The following is a 9481-nucleotide window of genomic DNA, read 5'->3' as shown; positions in this document are numbered from 1 at the left end:
TGTCTTCTTGGTGGAATGTCCCTTCTATCATTATATAGTGTGCATATTTATCTCTTGTTATCTTTTTTATCTTAAAGTCTGTTTTGTCTGATATAAGTATGGCTATACCCACTTTCTTTTGCTTGCCATTGCTTGGAGTATCATCTTCAATCCCTTCACTCCAAGCCTATGTTTGTCTTTAGAGCTGAGATGTGTTTCCTGGATAAAGGATACTGTTGGGTCTTGTTTTTCAATCCCTCCAGCCACTCAGTGTCTTCTGATTGGAGAATTCAATCCATTTACATTTAGAGTGATTATTGATATATGAGGTCTTAATATTGCCATTTTATTTTTGTTTTCTAGGTGTTCTGTATTTCCTTTGTTTCTTTTTCCTTGTATTTCTGTCTGCTATTTCAGTTTGGTGGTTTTCTGTGATGTTCTTCTCCATTTTATCTTTATTTATGATTTGTGACTTTGCTCTGATTTTTCTGTTTTGTTGTTACCACAAGGTTTGTACAAAAGGTCTCATAGATGAAATAGTGCTTTTTCTGGTAGCCTATTATCTCCATTAGCCTATGCAGGTTCCATCTCTTTCTTCTCCTTCTATGATTTTGTTGTCCTAAATTATTCATTTTTGTGTTGTGAGTTTGTTACCAAATTGAAGTGGTTATAGTTATTTTTGATGCTTTCTTTCCCTTTATCCTTTATGTTATAATTAAGTGTTTACTTACCTATTCTGATACGTAGCAGCAATGTTCTGATTCTGTCTGTTTATTTATCTCCTTGCTCAAAGCTTTGTAAATCTTTGCCTTTTTGTTTCAGGTAAGAGGGCTCCTTTCAGCATTTCTTGTAAGGCAGGTCTAGTGGCAATGAACTCCCTCAGCTTTTGTTTATCTGGGAAAGCTTTTATTTCTCCAACATATCTGAAGGATAATTTCACTAGATAGAGTATTCTTTGCTGATAATTTTTGTCTTTCAGTATTTTGAATATAGCATTCCAGTCTCTCCTAGCCTGTAGAGTTTCTTCTGAGGAATCTGCTGAAAGCCTGACAGAGCTTCCTTTGCAGGTTATTTTCTTCTCTCTTACTGTCCTTAATATTTTTTCTTTTTCATTGACTTTTGTCAGTTTTAATATTATATGCCTTGGAGAAGGTCTTTTTGCATTGAGGTAATTAGGACTTCTATTAGCTTCATGTACTTGCAAGTCCAGTTTATTTCCCAGGTTTGGGAATTTTTCAGCTATTATTTCCTTGAATAAGCTCTCTGCTCCTTTCTCCCTCTCTTCTCCTTCTGGGATACCTATTATCCTTATGTTACTTTTTCTAATTGTGTTGGATATCTCTCAAAGAATTTCTTTATTTATTTAAAATCTTAGTTCTCTCTCCTCTTCCATGTGAATCATTTCTAGATTTCTATTTTTGAGCTCACTAATTCACTCCTCCATATAGCCTGCTCTATTTTCAATGCTTTCTACATTATTTTTCATCTCATTAATTGTGTTCTTCATCTCCAGAATTTCTGTTTGGCTTTTTTTTTGGGGGGGGGTGGTTTCAATCTCTTTAGTGAAGTACTTTTCTGTTCATTAATTTTATTCCTGAGCTCATTGAACTGTCTCTCTGGGTTTTACTGTAAATCACTGAGTTTCTTTATAACACCTATTTTGAATTCTCTGTCAGTTAGATTGTAGCCTTCTATGACTTCAAGTTTGATTTCTGGAGAATTGTCATTGTCTTTCTATTCTGCTGTGTTACTGTAGTTCTTCATGGTACTTGATGAATCGATCCTCTGCTGGTGCATTTGTAGTAGTAACCACCTTTCTTATTTGAGTACGGCTTTGGTTATATTGGTTCTGAGTTGCATCTAGTTGTCTTTGAGAGCCTGCACTTTCAAGCCTCCACTGCCTCTGCCAGAGGCATTGTCAGTGCCCTCTTTGTGTCACTTGTGCCTCTGAGGTTTCTGCTGCCTTGCTGCTTATGATGGTGCTGCAGTCATGAATGTCACCACCAGTGTCATCAGGCTATGAGCAACTCTGTTGCTTCTGGGGTCCCATGGGTCTCATGTTCCCCCACTGGCTGTCCATGTGCTCTTCATAGGTTTGGATGCTGCTGCCTTGTGAACCAGCTGTGGTGCTGCTCCCTGATTGTCTGGGGGTGCTGGCTGCACTGCTGCTTGATGTCTGGGTTCACAGGTTTTGTGTTGCTGCTGGAGTCCCAGGGACAGGGGACTTGGATGCAGTTCCCACTGCTGGTGGATCCAGTGTCAGTGGTGCTACCACACTGAGCTGGATCACCAGTCCTGCTTTGCTTCCTAAAGCCTCTAGTCACATGTTCCACCTGCCACCACTGAGGGGTAGCAGGGGCTATGCAGGGAGAGGTTGTTGTGGCTGCTCATTCATACAGCCTCTGTTCTCTGGCACTTCAGATGTATAGATGCATGGATATTGTAGGAGTCCTGTTGTGCTGTGTAGGCAATCCTCTGTTGGTCAAGGGATGTCTCATTGCTTGTAACTTAGAGGGGAGAGACAAAAGGAATAACTCACTCCACCATGATGTTGACATCACTCTCCTTGTAGCCATTTCTTTACATGAATTGCTAGACTGCAAAGCCACCCTTTCAAGAGTTAAGGTACTATTATATATTAAAATAATTTAAAAATTTTTTGAACATATAATGTATTATAAAGTACATCAACTATATTTTATGATATTCTATATTCTTCTTTAGAAATTACAGAAAATATTTTTGTTATATAAATATGATAATGTATTAGAAGAACTCCAGGAATATGGAGTTTCAGCTCAGTTACCAGAAATCCATTTAGCCTAAAATTACTTACCTTACTTCTTTAGATCTCAGTTTCTAACTTTCTAAAATGAGGGAAATGGAGTTGATGGAGGGGTCTTTTGAAGCTGGGCATCGTGTGACTCTTTGAGAAACCTTTCATTCTTTTCTTGGTTTTTCATGACTTTTCTCAAACAAATTGGGATGAGGAAGGTCTTTCTCGAAGCTCACCTATGAGCGTGATTTTTCTCAGACAGAGACTATTCAGATGGGGCTGGATATCAGTGGGAAGTAGAAATCTGGAACCTTCTGCTAGCAGCCCAGCTCCTTATGCAGTCTCAGGCATCTGTGGAGTCTTCCAGGGGTATCCTGATCAATGTTTCTGGTTCCCTTTCCCCTGATTGTCTGCTATCATGAATCAGATAGCTTGATCCTAAGATAATCTCATCTCCTCTTCCAAACCTCAGTTTCTCTTGATTAATTTGTTCCTGATTTGAGCAACTTATCCTACATCCTGCCTCTGTTCTTGTGAGACATTTGAGTGGTGCCCACAGTCCACTGATGAGCTACTTACCTCTTCCTGGTCCTCTGGATTAGCATGCAGGTCATCTGTTTCACCTCTGCTTTGAATTCAGGTTTCAATATGACTGCACATCCTCTTTCATATGAGAAATGATACTTCAGGAGGATGTCAGCATCATGACAGAGTGAGTTGTTCCCTTTGTCTCTCTCTTCTAAGTTACAACCAATAGGACATTAACCAAAAAAGGACTCCCTGCACAGGACACCAGAATGCCTAAGAGATCCATAGATCTATTCATCTGAAGGTGAGTGGACTGGATCTACAAGAGACAGTGGAAATAGGGGAGCAGCCCCCTTCTTATCCCCCAGTGGCAGCAATCCAAAATGCAGATACCTCTGGCAGCGGCGGTGGTGCCCGGACCTGAGGTTTCAAGGTGGTGCCCTAGTCAGAGACCAGAGGCTGTAGGAGCAGTAGCAGTGCTCATGGCTCAGCATCTACCCTTCCACCAGCAGTGGCAGATGGCTCTGGTGACCTGAGGCTTTAGGAAACACAGTGGCATTCATGTCTTAGCCCCTTCCCTCCCCTAGTAATGGTGGGTGGCACCTTCAACCTGAGGACTCAGGAGCAACAGCAGTACCTGTGACCCAGCCCACTGTGGTGGCACCTCCAACACTGGACCTTCCAGCAGCAGGGGCTGCATACAAGATCCCAGGCCCCTGGCAGTGGCAGCTACACCCACAAACACCATGAACAATGAGATTTCACCTCGCACCTGTCAGAATGGCTATAATTAACAAGATGAGAAATAACAAGTGTTGGAGATGATGTGGAGAAAAGTGGACGCTCATACATTGCTGGTGGGAGTGTAAACTGGTACAGCCACTATGGAAAACAGTAGGAGACTTCTCAAAAGTAAAAATAAAAACAGCATATGATCCAGCTATTCCGCTACTGAGAATTTATCCAAAGAACATGAAATCAATAATTCAAAACGATACATGCACCCCTATGTTCATTGCAGCATTATTCACAATAGCCAGGGCATGAAAGCAAACCAAGTGCCCATCAATGGATGAATGGATAAAGAATATGTGGTGTATATACACACACCACACACACACACTGGGATACTACTCAGCCATAAAAAAGACAAAATGATGCCATTTGGGGCAAGATGGATGGACAAGATGGATGGACCTTGAGGATATTATGCTAAGCAAAATAAGTTGGATAGAGAAAGATTTCACTCATATGTGGAAGATAAACAAACACATAGATGCAGAGAGCAGACTGGTGCTTACCAGAGGGAAAGAAAATGTAGGGAGGGCAAAAGGGGTAAAGAGACGCATATGTATCGTGAGAGATAAAAACTGGACTGCTGGTGGTGAACAAAATGTATTCTACACAGAAACTGAATTATAGTGATGTATACCTGAAATTTACACAATGTTATAAGCCAACATGACCTAAATAAAATAATTTTTTAAAAAAGAAAAGAAATGGCTGCAAGGTAATGACCAATCTTGAGGTAGATGATAGCCTCCTTCAGTGCTCAGACCCAAGGAACTGATGTGTCACTGTTTTCAGTTGAACAGTTATGGGTGCTTGGTAGAAGAAGGATTGGAGTTAACTGAGATTTTCTTTTTGTAGAGCAACAGAGGGGATAAGTATGGCATTTAAAGGCAGATGCACTGTAGAGAGTAAAATAACCATTACATTTAAGCTGGACAAAGATAAAGTGAGTACATGAAATGGGTAAAGTCAACAAAAAGGTGCCAGGCTCGCAAAGGATTGAAGATTTGCTGTAATTATTCCTCTAGGGATAATGAACTAGAAGGATAGTATGTGGTGATGGTTATAGTTTGGGATGCTTAAAAATGAGATTATGGGAGAGCTACTGGCAAATGACAGTGTCTAAACTCCAACACTGAGAGTGGCTGGATGTGGTAGGGAGGTAAACAAGATCTTTAGAGGAGAGGTCAAGAAACTAAGAGACCATGATGTTGGAAGGATCTTCTATGTGGAGATATTAAAGCCATCAGGAATTATGACAGGAATGCCATAAAAGAGAAAGAGTGAGCAAGAGCCAAAAATCTTCCAAGGATGAGGAGACATGACAGTAGCCAGCAGATGATTACAAAAGAAGGAAGAAGATAAAGAGGATTGGTTAGTATAGACTGATAATGTAAAACTCAACTACGAGTGCTTGTAGGTAGGAGAAAGAATGTCTATAAGTGACAATGGGAGAGAAGGAAGACTCTACCCACTTCCAGGCCCAGTGGTATGAGTGGTAAGAGAAAACACATTCATCACTTGAGAAGGCTGCAGAGAAAACATTGTCCTCAGGGGAAAGCCACGTATCTGTTGAAAAGGACAGTGAAAAGAATAGAGTGTTCAAAAGAGATGTTGAGGACCTGAGATTTTGTTGATAACCGTGAGAACCAAAGGGCGCAGGGAAAAGGCTCAAGAGTTAAAGAGAGGTGGAAGTCAGACCACTTGATTCCAGAGAAACTAAGGACACTTGAAAATAAACTTTCTTAGCAGTAGTTGAGTGGAGATAACATTCAAAGAGACAGTAAAGAGATAATACACAAAAAATATTGAACATATATTGTTATGCTGTGGTTAACAGCTGAATGAGCAGAAGGGAGAATGAAGGCTACTCCAAAAATTGTGGGAGAGGGGTGATGGGAAGTGATTCTGCTAACCTGGATTGACTTAACAATTTTGAGGCAATCCCAGTATTCCACCCAGGGAAAAGTCATCACTATTAGAAAATTAAAAACCAATAAGGAGAACTAGCAGGTAAAATCAGGGATCAAAGATCTGGGGGTAAAAATATTACATTCTAGTGACAGTCATTTCTGAGATTACTACAGGGGTGACTTGACATAGATCCAAAATTGCCAGTGGTATTCTTGGTCAATCTTTATGGAGTATACATCCTGGGTATGACATAGAGTATACTGAGACTTATCACCTCTACCTATGCCTGTTATTTAATATAGAGTTGCAAAAGAAAAAAAAATTGGCTAGAAATAGAGAACATATAACTAGGACAGGGCGAAATGAAGTTGAGAGGATATTATCCAAAATGTTTTAACTGAACATGAGAGAGATGAGAGAGAAAAATCCCCAAGATAAAAAACTGATTTTTATGAAGGATAGCAAAATTCTCATGAAAATTGAAAATTAAATGTGGGCATACTTAATCATAAATATGAGAAAATATTTGAGGATGTATATTTGAATCTGTATTGGTAAGATCTCGTGATGTTATGAAAAAAGCAGACTTTATTGGTAATAGAAGCTGGGATGATAACATAGACCAATATAGAACAAGTGGCATCAACAGGACGGGGAAAAGTATTGCATTGGCTGTTATGAAAATAGGTGGCTGAATAGCATTCCGTGTTAACTGGGGGAGGATATGAGTAGAGAGGAGCAGAAGGCACAGAAGTCTTAAAGTGAATGAAGGACCATAAGTAGTTTATCTTAGGCAAGCAATGACTCATGAGGGAAGTTGACAAATTTTATTTATTTTTTACTACTCCAGTGTTCAATTCTTAGAAGTCCTGAGGATATATAAAATATCTATTCAGTACGTGGAAGAGTTATCAAATGGTCACAACTGTACCCAATTGGAATGAGCTGCCTTCAGAGTTAATGAGTTTCCGCCTGAGAATTGGGGAACGCATTATAAAAGAGATTCAGATATTACAGGTCTTCCCGAGCTATTAACTTTGTGACCTTTTACAATCAAATCAATGCTGACACTCTAGAATTCAGCACAGATTAACCCACTATAGTCTACATACCACACATTCATTTGAAGAAAATGATTTAGGTTTCTCAATAGAATACTTTATTTCTGGAGTCTGCATCTCTTTGTTCCTATGTATTTGAAATATCCAATTGATGCCTGTAATAAAATTAAGAAAGGAAGAGAAGAAAAGGTGTTATAAAAATAAGTGGAGAGGAAATAATGGAGCAGGGAAAGACGAAGGACAGAATAGTCAGAGGGAGAGAAAGAGGCATTGTAGCTGAGAAAATAAGAAAGGAAATTTCTATTCTCATGTCAAGAATTTCATTCCGTTTTATCAATTATATCCTTTTCTCTTCTACAGGAAGAAAATTAGGACAATTCAATGTTTTCCTATTTCATTTAATATAAGGTTTATTTACTCTTGGAAGCCTCTATTCTTTTTTGCAGCATTATCATTGTCACAATTCTTCAACAATAGCAACCACAAGAGCTCCTATAATTTGTTTTTTAAAGGTAAACCAAAATTAAAGAACAATTTATTTTTCCTTCAAGAATTCAGTGTCAAGAAGATTGCATTTGCACACACATACACACACACACAATGGCATCATCAGCCATGTGCTCAGTTAGCCACACTGTCACATTTTTATTTTGAACAGAGATGCATGAATAATGCATAAATCCCCACCTCATACACAGGGTGCTTCTAAGGAGGAGGTGAGATTGTATGTCTGTTTTGGAAACCGAAAGCAACTGATTAATCTGATTTTGCCAATCTCATCAGCCCCAGGTGAGTGCTTCTTTCCTTATACATGCCATGTTCATCTTTGGGGGCTTTTCTGAGAGTGATTCATCTTGCTCTTGACCCTGTGGTTCAAAGCCCTCTTCCCAACACTTTGGAGTAAGTGAGAAATGCTCTCTCTCCTCTAGGGATGTTTTTCTTTTTCACTTAGAGATTTGAGTCAAGACATATGTTCAAAAAACCAGAGTATTGTATAATACTCCTGCTTATAAACATAAATCAATTGTTGTATCCAGTTTAAATATAGGTGTTTACATTATAAACCTTTACAGAAAGAAAATGAATTATAATCCTCAATTACAAACCCAGTCCTCTAGATATCAAGCCCCAGAGAGGCACATGTAACTTGCAAGGTCTTAGCATTATAGAAATGTGGGCAGAATAATGGAGCTCTCCTTTGTTGATTTTTTTGCCTGCTTTTAGCAAACACTTCTGGAGTGATTCTTATACCAACTGCTTCATTTTATCTCTTCCAAAACCCATATGATATCCAGGTGAAACTTATATTATTGTCCTGATTTTATAGATGAGGAAACTGAGACACAGATAGATCAAGTAACTTCCTCAATGTCTCACAGCTAGTAGAGCCATGTCTCAAACCAAGATCTGTCTTATTCTAAAGACTTATGCTCTTAACTACTGCAACTATACTTCTTCCCAGTGTTGATCAGCCCTTCCCAGAAAATCCTACAAGGAAATAGGTTCCCAAAAATCTTATGCAGTCAAGTGCAGTAGTATGTGGGTAAGAAGCCTGCACATGGTGAGTTAGAGGTATGGCTGAGAGTGCCCTAGCATGAGAGGATATCAGCAGTGACTTTAAAAAATAAAAAAGGAGTTTGAATGGCAGACTTTGTAGTCTTTAAAGGTACCTTCACCAAGAACCTGGATCAGCTACACAGTGCTCCAATGGCAAGGTGCAGAAATGACTTCTGAGTAGCATGGCCTCAAATATGAACTCTTGAAAGTAATGGATCTGGTGGGTTCCTATGAATGCTGTCTTTTTACAAAGAGTATAGGATTATACACATTGCACTGAAACCCATGCACCATAGAGAGGGACGGGGAGAAATGGATAAAGAAATATAATTTTATGTGTTTTTGAAAGGTCAAAATAAGGATCGTGAGCATTTCTTAGAAATCACTCCAAGGGGACCATCCATTGGAAACAAGCTTATCAAGCTTGGACAGAACCTACAAACTGAGTGTTATCTCCACACTCCAGCTTCCCTCTGAGCAAATGCTGCTCCTTTTACTCTTTCCTAATATTGAAAAGCCTCTATTCTTGATTGAATCCCTAAAATTTTTAGGAGAATTATTTATATTCAGCAGCACATGAGGGCACAGACAAGCTAACCATTAAAACATCTTACATAAAGACCCTCAACTTCCATTCCCTGACAAGAAGCAAAGCTGACCAGGCTGCATATAGTGAATTCAGGAATCGCTCTCTTTGAGTGCTGTTTTTCCAAGGCAATCACTCTTCTGAGAGCTGGGGATATCAGCACCTTCTCAACTGCCTTCAAATCACTTCCAGCTTCAACGTCTGCCAAGTAGAAGACATCTCATCCCCTGGAGCCAACTGGCCTTCTTCCAATATTTCACAAGCCACAATTCCCCTCTTCCCAGTAGT

The sequence above is a fragment of the Ceratotherium simum genome, chromosome 7, assembly GCF_057802395.1.
Source record: "Ceratotherium simum simum isolate JZ-2026a chromosome 7, ASM5780239v1, whole genome shotgun sequence".
Taxonomy (NCBI): Eukaryota; Metazoa; Chordata; class Mammalia; order Perissodactyla; family Rhinocerotidae; genus Ceratotherium; species Ceratotherium simum.
This window is presented reverse-complemented; position numbering follows the sequence as displayed.